A 7317-nucleotide genomic window follows, 5' to 3' on the forward strand; every position below is an offset into this window, starting at 1 on the left:
AAAAAAAAAAAAAAAAAAAAAAAAAAAGAAGCATTACAGATGGCTAGAGAGGGGATGAAACACTCAACTAATGGTGTTTGAAAAACTGACCCAATGGGAAAAGCTTTAAGTTAGAGCCTCACTCCAAGCCATATCCCCAAATGAATTCCAAATAGATGGAAAAGCTAAACATAAAAAGAACCCGTGAGAATTTTCTAGAAAATATAGTTGAATGTTTAACTGATTTCACTGGTAAGTAAGATCTTATCAAGTATGAAAACAAATAGCAGAGGAAAAATCGCCTAAAATGCAAGAGGGGCTGTACCTCAAGTGATAAGATTAAACAAATGACAAATGAAGAAAAAATACGGGTAACAAAGATGACAAAGAGTTAACAGCTTACTCTAGAAAAGGGTGTTTTAACACAGTTTTTAAAAGGCAAGCTTCCAATAGAAAAAAAAGAGGCAAAGACCTCACAGGAAATTCACAGAAGAAAAACATGGAAATGGCCAAAACATTATATTAAAAATATATTAAACCACATTAACCCATGTTTTCTTCTCTATAGTTTACTGCATTTTCTAAATTTCATCTTCAGAAGAGAGTACAGGCAGGATGGATTCATTTATAGAAAGCCCCGAAGCAGGCAGAAACTCATCTGTGAGGCTGGGAATGAGGGCGGAGGTTCCTTCTGGGCGTTAACCTCTGGATGTGGCGAAGGGGGGTGAGGTGTTCTGTACCATTCTACTCCTGCTTCGGTGATGATTACACAGGCCTGTTCACGTTGTCGAAATTCACCAAGCTGAACACTTATAATGTGTATACTTTTCTGTATTTATGTGTACTTTGTTTACTTTTAAAAAATGTGTATGGCAAAAGATCCCACAAAAAATAGAAAATGTACAAAATGTATTTTTAACGGAGATGACCTGTAAGGTGTAAGTGCCCAAAATATACAGTGAGGGTGAACTCACGAGAGAGACCCGAATACCCAACAGAGAAACGGACAAGGGCTATAAACAGGTAAAAGAAAGGAATCGGAATAAATGTCCATCACACACCTGAGGAGGTGCTCACGATCACTAGAAGTCAGGGAAAGCCGATTAGAGCAACAGAGAGACATCACTACACCCATCAGCCCACAAAAAACTTAAAAATAAAAAAATCCGGAATACATGTTCATGGGAGCGACATGGAGAGAGGGGTCTCCATGCACTGCTGGTGGCAACGCGAAGAGTCCTGGCGCTTTCCGGAAGCAAAGCGGCAACTGGCAGTAAAATCAAAATGGAACACGCGCCCTCCAGGTGGATCCAAGGTAACAGCAACCGAAGCAGACATGGTGTTCTCAGAGAAGCTTGTCTTCCCCTTGTCTTCGAGGTCATAGGAGTTGCCGGTTCATATCATAGGACCCCTGCTGGACTTTCCCCCCGTTTGTTCATCCCAGAAGCAGGGATTGACCTGGACTGGTGTTTGCTCCCCTGCGCTGTCTGAGGGCTCTGTGTGCCCCTCTCGGTGTCCACCAAGCTTTACGCTGTGCAGGAGCCTTCTCCTGGGTCTCCTGGAGTCCCACTTAGCCCACTCCATCCCGCCTGCACACTGCGGCCAGCAGGAGCCTCAGAAAACACGGATGCGATCAGGGCATCTTCTGTCCATTGTTCTTCATTTTTCATTTCCAAGAAAAAAATGAAACATTCTCACCAGGGCCTTCACACCCTGGCCCCTGCCAGCCACGCCTGTTTCATGTCACCACCCTGAGCCCCTCCCTCGCCCACCCCCTGCCACTCTGGCCTTCCGTCACCTCCTGGACCGCACCAGGCACCCTGTTCCTTGACAGCCTTCCCTCAAGCCCCCTGTGCTTGTCCTGCCCTTCCCCAGGATGCCCTGTCTCCCTGCGGCCAGGCTCCGGAGAGCATCACCACGCGCCTGCTGTCCCTTGGACCCTTCCCAGCTCTTTCACAACCGTGAGTAAATAACTCTGTAAGCCCTTGAGCAATGTCTGTCTCCCTCCGAGACCGGAGCTCCTCGGCACAGGGAGCACGTCCACCCCCGTCACAGCCGCGTCCCCAGCTCCCCGCAGGGTCTGGCACCGGGAAGGCACCCAGTCAGTAACAGCCGAACGCTGCATTAGTGCACTGTCCTCTGAGCCCGGCAGGCGACATCTCCCAGCGCGGTCGTGCGATGGAAGGAGAAGGGACAGTGGGGGAAGCATGCTGGTGTCTCCTGGGGGTGACAGATGCTCAGGCCCCCTATGTTTCCTGAGAATACCCCAACGACCTCAGGGCTGGGGGTGTGGGGAGACCCTGGGGTCTACTCCGCAGTCAGATGCCTGGGTTCCAGGCCCAGCTCTGATACCAACAGCAGTGGGACCAGGACTCTCCACGCCTGTTTCTTAACCTAAAAACTGGGCAGGTGGGAGGAGGTGGAAGATGACAGTGACACCAGGTGTGCTACCTGGGCAGCCACGCCGGGCCCCTTGCTCAGAAGGCCTGCGCTTGGTGTAATGCCCTGTTGTCCCTGCCATGAGAGCCTGAAGACGTTTTGAACAAAAGGCCCACACTTTGATTCTGCCCTGGGTCCCACAAATTGTGTACCCAGGCCCGATACCATTTATCCCAGTGTGGTAATGCCAGGGGCGCGCCTTCAGCCACCAGGAGCGTGAAGGGCTCGCTAGGTGGCGTCTGCTGCCTCGGGGGCCCCCTGGCTCGTGGGGGATGGCTGGCCTGACACCTCGTAGCCTGAGGGCGCCGTCTCTCCAGCCCCAGGAGGATTTCAGGGACCAGGGCGCTGCTACAGGTCGAAGTGGCAAAGGTGCAGCCCACCCGCTCTTGTCCCCCCTTTCCCCTCTTCCAAGGGGCCCCTCCACTGTCAGGAGAAATGCTCGCACGTTCGGGGACCCCTCCCTACCACTTCCTGTGAACACTTTGAGGCTTCTGACCCTCCGGAGTCGCCTCGCCCCCGAGCAGGTGGGCCCCGAGCAGCGGAGGTGGGTGAGCCCTCCGCCCTCCGCCCTCGTGAGCCACCGCAAAACCACCGTGGCAGCTTTATGACGGGGCAACCGGCCTGGAGGGGAGAGAGCTCTGCTGACTCTCACTACCTTCCACAATTAGCAAAGACATATTTCAGGATCATATATGCAAGCAGTCGAAAGGCAAATCGCTTTAACAGTGAATTAGTAAAGGGTTTTTTGCCGGACTGAGAGTCCCACAGCATATAAAGCCCGAAGCGCTTAGCGTATGGATTTAAGCGCCAGCAGGCGTGTGTGCTCTGCACGGTCCCCCTGCTGGCGGTGCTGACCCAGGGACGCTCTCGTTCCCACCCTGGCTTGTTTCCCAGCAGCCGGGGCGCCCAGGGGTGATGCTGGGTGCTGAGTCTGCCTCACCGCCTCCCAATGCAGCTGGAACCAAACCTCAAAGCCCCTTCTCGCAGGGCGCTGTGGTATCTCCGGAAAGCCGCCACGCAGAGTGGCTTATACAACAGGCCTGGCCCTCACCACCCCTCCGGATAACACTGGAGATTACTTTAATGCCTCCAGTTCTTAATTTGAAAAACAGATGAGAAAAACACTTGAGATCATCTCTAAAAGTACAGCTAAACCCTAAATTAACTTCACCTTATTTCTACCATCCTCAACATTTTTTTTTCTCTGTAGGTTAATAGTTCTTGAGAAAAACGTGCTTGCCTCACCTGGAGATGGAACAGTTTCCCCCGAGACGACAGGTCACGGGAGGGGAGAGGAAGGGCCCTGGGAAGGATCTCACTCCGTGAGGGGACAAACAGGGAACCGAGGCCAGCCAGGACAAGAGGCAAGAAGGCGGTCAGTTCCGCCGGTTCTTGGACGAGGTGTTGAGGAAGCAGCTTGGACAAAGGGAGGGAGGCAGGTGGGACGGAGGCCAGACAGGCCACCAAGCTGCCCTGTGCCGGGCCCGGCCACAGACCGGAGCCCGGCATGTGTGGGCCCAATGACCCCAGCCGGGGCCAGAGAGGGCACCCAGGCGACAGTCAGAAAGGGCTGCTCTGGACGGCACCTTTGTGTGCAGAATCCAGCCCCACCTTACACAGGAGGAAACTGAGGTCCAGAGAGGTGAACCTGCCCCCCCCTTCTCACAGAGGAGGAGGGCAGAGCCGGGCATGTGCCAGGCCCCTGCCCCCAGCACAGAGCCCAGCCCCCAGGCAAGCTGTACAAAGCTGGACGAGCTACAAAATGCCAGAAACAGGACCTTAAAGTGTAACTTTAAATGCACGTCCTTTGCGCTCAAAGTGCCAACTCTACACCAAGCTGAACAGGGCAGCTCTGAACCTTACTCACTTGGAGTCTAACGTGTCAAGTTCGAGCGGGAGCCCTCAGGGGCCCACCCTGACCTGTCCTTCCCCTTCTGGAAGCCCAGCCCAGCCCACACCCCACACACACCTGGGGCAGCCACTCCACTGTCACCACCCCACCAGCTCCAGGGTGACCGACTCGTCCCCATGACCTGGGACTGGGGGTCCCCCAAATGCAAGACTTTCAGTTTTAAAAACAATAAAATTCCGGACACACCAGGACAAGCTGGTGACCCAGCTCCCCTCCCAGGCGTCCCTGTGCCTGAGGGCCACCCTTGCCCCATCAGGAAGCCGCCTCCCTGCCCCCAGACAGAACGCCCTCCTGGGGTCTCCCTGCTGCTGACCGCCTTCTTCCTGACCCAGAGCCACTGGTGCACATGTGGCAGCTCTGTGGTCAGGGGGGCGCAGATTAAGGATCCTGTCTCCGCATGGCGGGGTCTCTTACTTTGCAGCTGCTCACAAATCAGCAGTTACCCAGAGCATCACAGAGACGCTGTTTGTGAAGCACACATCCATTTGGGCTCTCCTCCCACCCCCCATTCTGCTGCCGGCCGCCCCCGCCACCCCAAAGACCATTTTTAGGAAGTCAATGTATGATTCAGAGGCGGCCGATGTTCCAAGAGTCCTTCCTGCTCTGTGAGCACCCGGAGCTGAGTTAGCCATTCAGGACTATAGTACGTGAAGAAACTATCTAAGGATATAAAGTGCAGCCCCGTCAGAGCTGCTAGACAGTGCTGGGAACGGTTTAAATGGCCTCCCTTTCTCCAAATGAACCAGGACTGGTCCTTGTCCAGAGGCCCTTTCTCTCTCCTGTTGCTGCTGCGCGGGGCAGCAGAGGGCTGTGGGTGCGCTGGGCACGGGAGTCCACACCATGTCTTTTCCAAGACACTTGGAGTGACCTTCTCCCTTTCTCCCCTAGGGCCCCTCCCCACCTGTTTCTTTTTAAAAAGGGGGAAGGAAGGAAGGGTGGTGGGGAATAAAAACAGAGACAAGAAGAAAGCGCCAGCCCATGCTTGACTCCTGCTTGGGGGCCTCAGAGCAGAACCAAGGGCCAACCATCCCCTGAGACCTGCCTGATGTGGGACATTGGGGCCTGTACGCAGTGAGAGGTGCTGACCCTCCTGCTGAGTTTAAGGCTGTCCTGGGTGGTTGTCAGGACACCCCGGGCATTGCAGCCACACATGTGGAGCCAAAGCCTGGCCACAAGCATTAGGGGCCGGGGCCTCTCACCACTCACCGTGCCAGCTTGACATAATGGCCCCAGCCCTGGTGTCACCTCCTCAGCACGCCTTCTCTGTGACTGTCGGTGAGGGGGCTGGGCAGGGATCTTCCTGCTGCTTCTGTCCCACCATCACCCAGTCCCCCTCCCAACACATCCTGGGCCACCAGCCTTCCGCACCCGGGACCCCGAGGTTCAGCTGCCTGAATGGACTTGCTTCCTGCCCAGCAGAAACTCAAACTGATACTCTCCCATCTGCTGACCATTCACCACTTATCCATCCACTTTCCAGCTTTGCAACGTTCTTAACGTCTCTCATGCGCCAATGTCCCTTTTCCTTTCTTCTGTCCTCACCAGTCCTCACTTAGCGGGATTTCAGAAGGGGCAGCGCAGTCCTGCATCTTTAACCACAAGTCCTCTGTCAACAGGGACAGCTCCAGAATTTCTACAGAGGATGGTCTGAGGGCAGCAGTCAGGGCAGGGAAGGAGGTTGCCTAGGGATATGGTCCTAAAGCAGCTTTTGCTCAGCAAGTGCACCTTTTTTTTTTTTTTTTTTTTTTGGTGTATGCTCTATTTAGATTGTATGCCAGACAGGATCCTGGCAGGTAACAGAGGACATCTCCGATTGAGTAACCTGAGGAGCATTTTTTATGGAACGATTTACAAAAATACAAGCAGAACTTTTAAAGGAAGCAGTAGAGGTAGCAGAGTGTTCCACATTATTCTAACGACCACCGGGAGATGTCACCCAAGTCCTGAAAGGGGCGTGGGGATAGCTCATGGGACCTGGAGAGAGGGAGCTGGCTTCCAGGCTGGGATCTGCAGGAGCAGAAGCTGAGATGAAGTTGAGGTGCCAGGTGTTTGTTAAGGAGGCAGATGGCAGAGGTGAAATCCAGCTGTTACAGGCCCACTGCAGCCTCAGCCAGCCCTGTGGGGAGCTCAAGAGCAAGGGGTGGCCATGAGACAAGCCTCCATGCCGGCCTCTCAGTCACCAAGAACTTGACCAGACAAGATGGGTCTCCACCAGGGACAGACCCAGAAGGCTGCTGACCATGCCCTGCTGCTGGGCCACGGTCTTTCCTGGAAGGGAAAAGCCAATACCGAGACCATCAGTAGGAGGGTGCATCCAGATGACAGCCGCACGTGGAGTAGGGAGCCAGGTGGCCTCCCTCACCTTCTGCCCCTTCTACTCTCCCTCCAACTGTCAACCCTGCCCAAAGTCAGAGAGCAGGAAGCCCTGGCATCCCACAGGGCAGCCTCCTGCCACACTCCTGCAACACTGCAACGCAGCTCCATCCTGCATGGCAAGGAGGGCAACGGTGGCAGTTAGCCAACTCAGCCACCAACAAAGCACGGCCATCCCCAAAAGACCTAGGACTTAACCTCCACCACCACCACCACCATCATCATCACCATCATCACCATCACCATCATCATCACCATCATCACCATCATCATTATCACCATCATCATCACCATCACCATCATCACCATTATCATCACCACCATCACCATCATCACCATCATCACCATTATCATCACCACCACCATCATCACCATCACCATCATCACCACCATCACCACCATCATCACCATCATCACCACCACCATCATCACCACCACCATCATCACCACCACCATCACCACCATCATCACCACCACCATCATCACCATCACCATCACCATCATCACCATCATCATCACCATCACCATCATCACCACCATCACCACCATTATCACCATCATCACCACCACCATCATCACCACCACCATCATCACCATCATCACCATCACCACCA

The 7317-nt window shown here is 54.1% G+C and overlaps 1 long non-coding RNA gene across 1 annotated transcript in view; it reads left to right on the forward strand.

The window, feature by feature from the left end:
- The window catches only part of LOC113625912 (uncharacterized), a 14596-nt gene extending 7598 nt beyond the window's left edge, over window positions 1-6998 (forward strand). Inside the window, exons 2-3 of the long non-coding RNA XR_003434938.1 lie at window positions 1855-1940; window positions 5219-6998. This is a non-coding gene — a long non-coding RNA (uncharacterized LOC113625912). The remainder of the gene's footprint in view (window positions 1-1854; window positions 1941-5218) is intronic.
- Window positions 6999-7317: the final 319 nt, after the last annotated feature.

This window comes from Aethalodelphis obliquidens, unplaced genomic scaffold (genome assembly GCF_003676395.1).
Source record: "Aethalodelphis obliquidens isolate GAN/ISIS:26980383/991018 unplaced genomic scaffold, ASM367639v1 scaffold2, whole genome shotgun sequence".
Classification (NCBI taxonomy): Eukaryota; Metazoa; Chordata; class Mammalia; order Artiodactyla; family Delphinidae; genus Aethalodelphis; species Aethalodelphis obliquidens.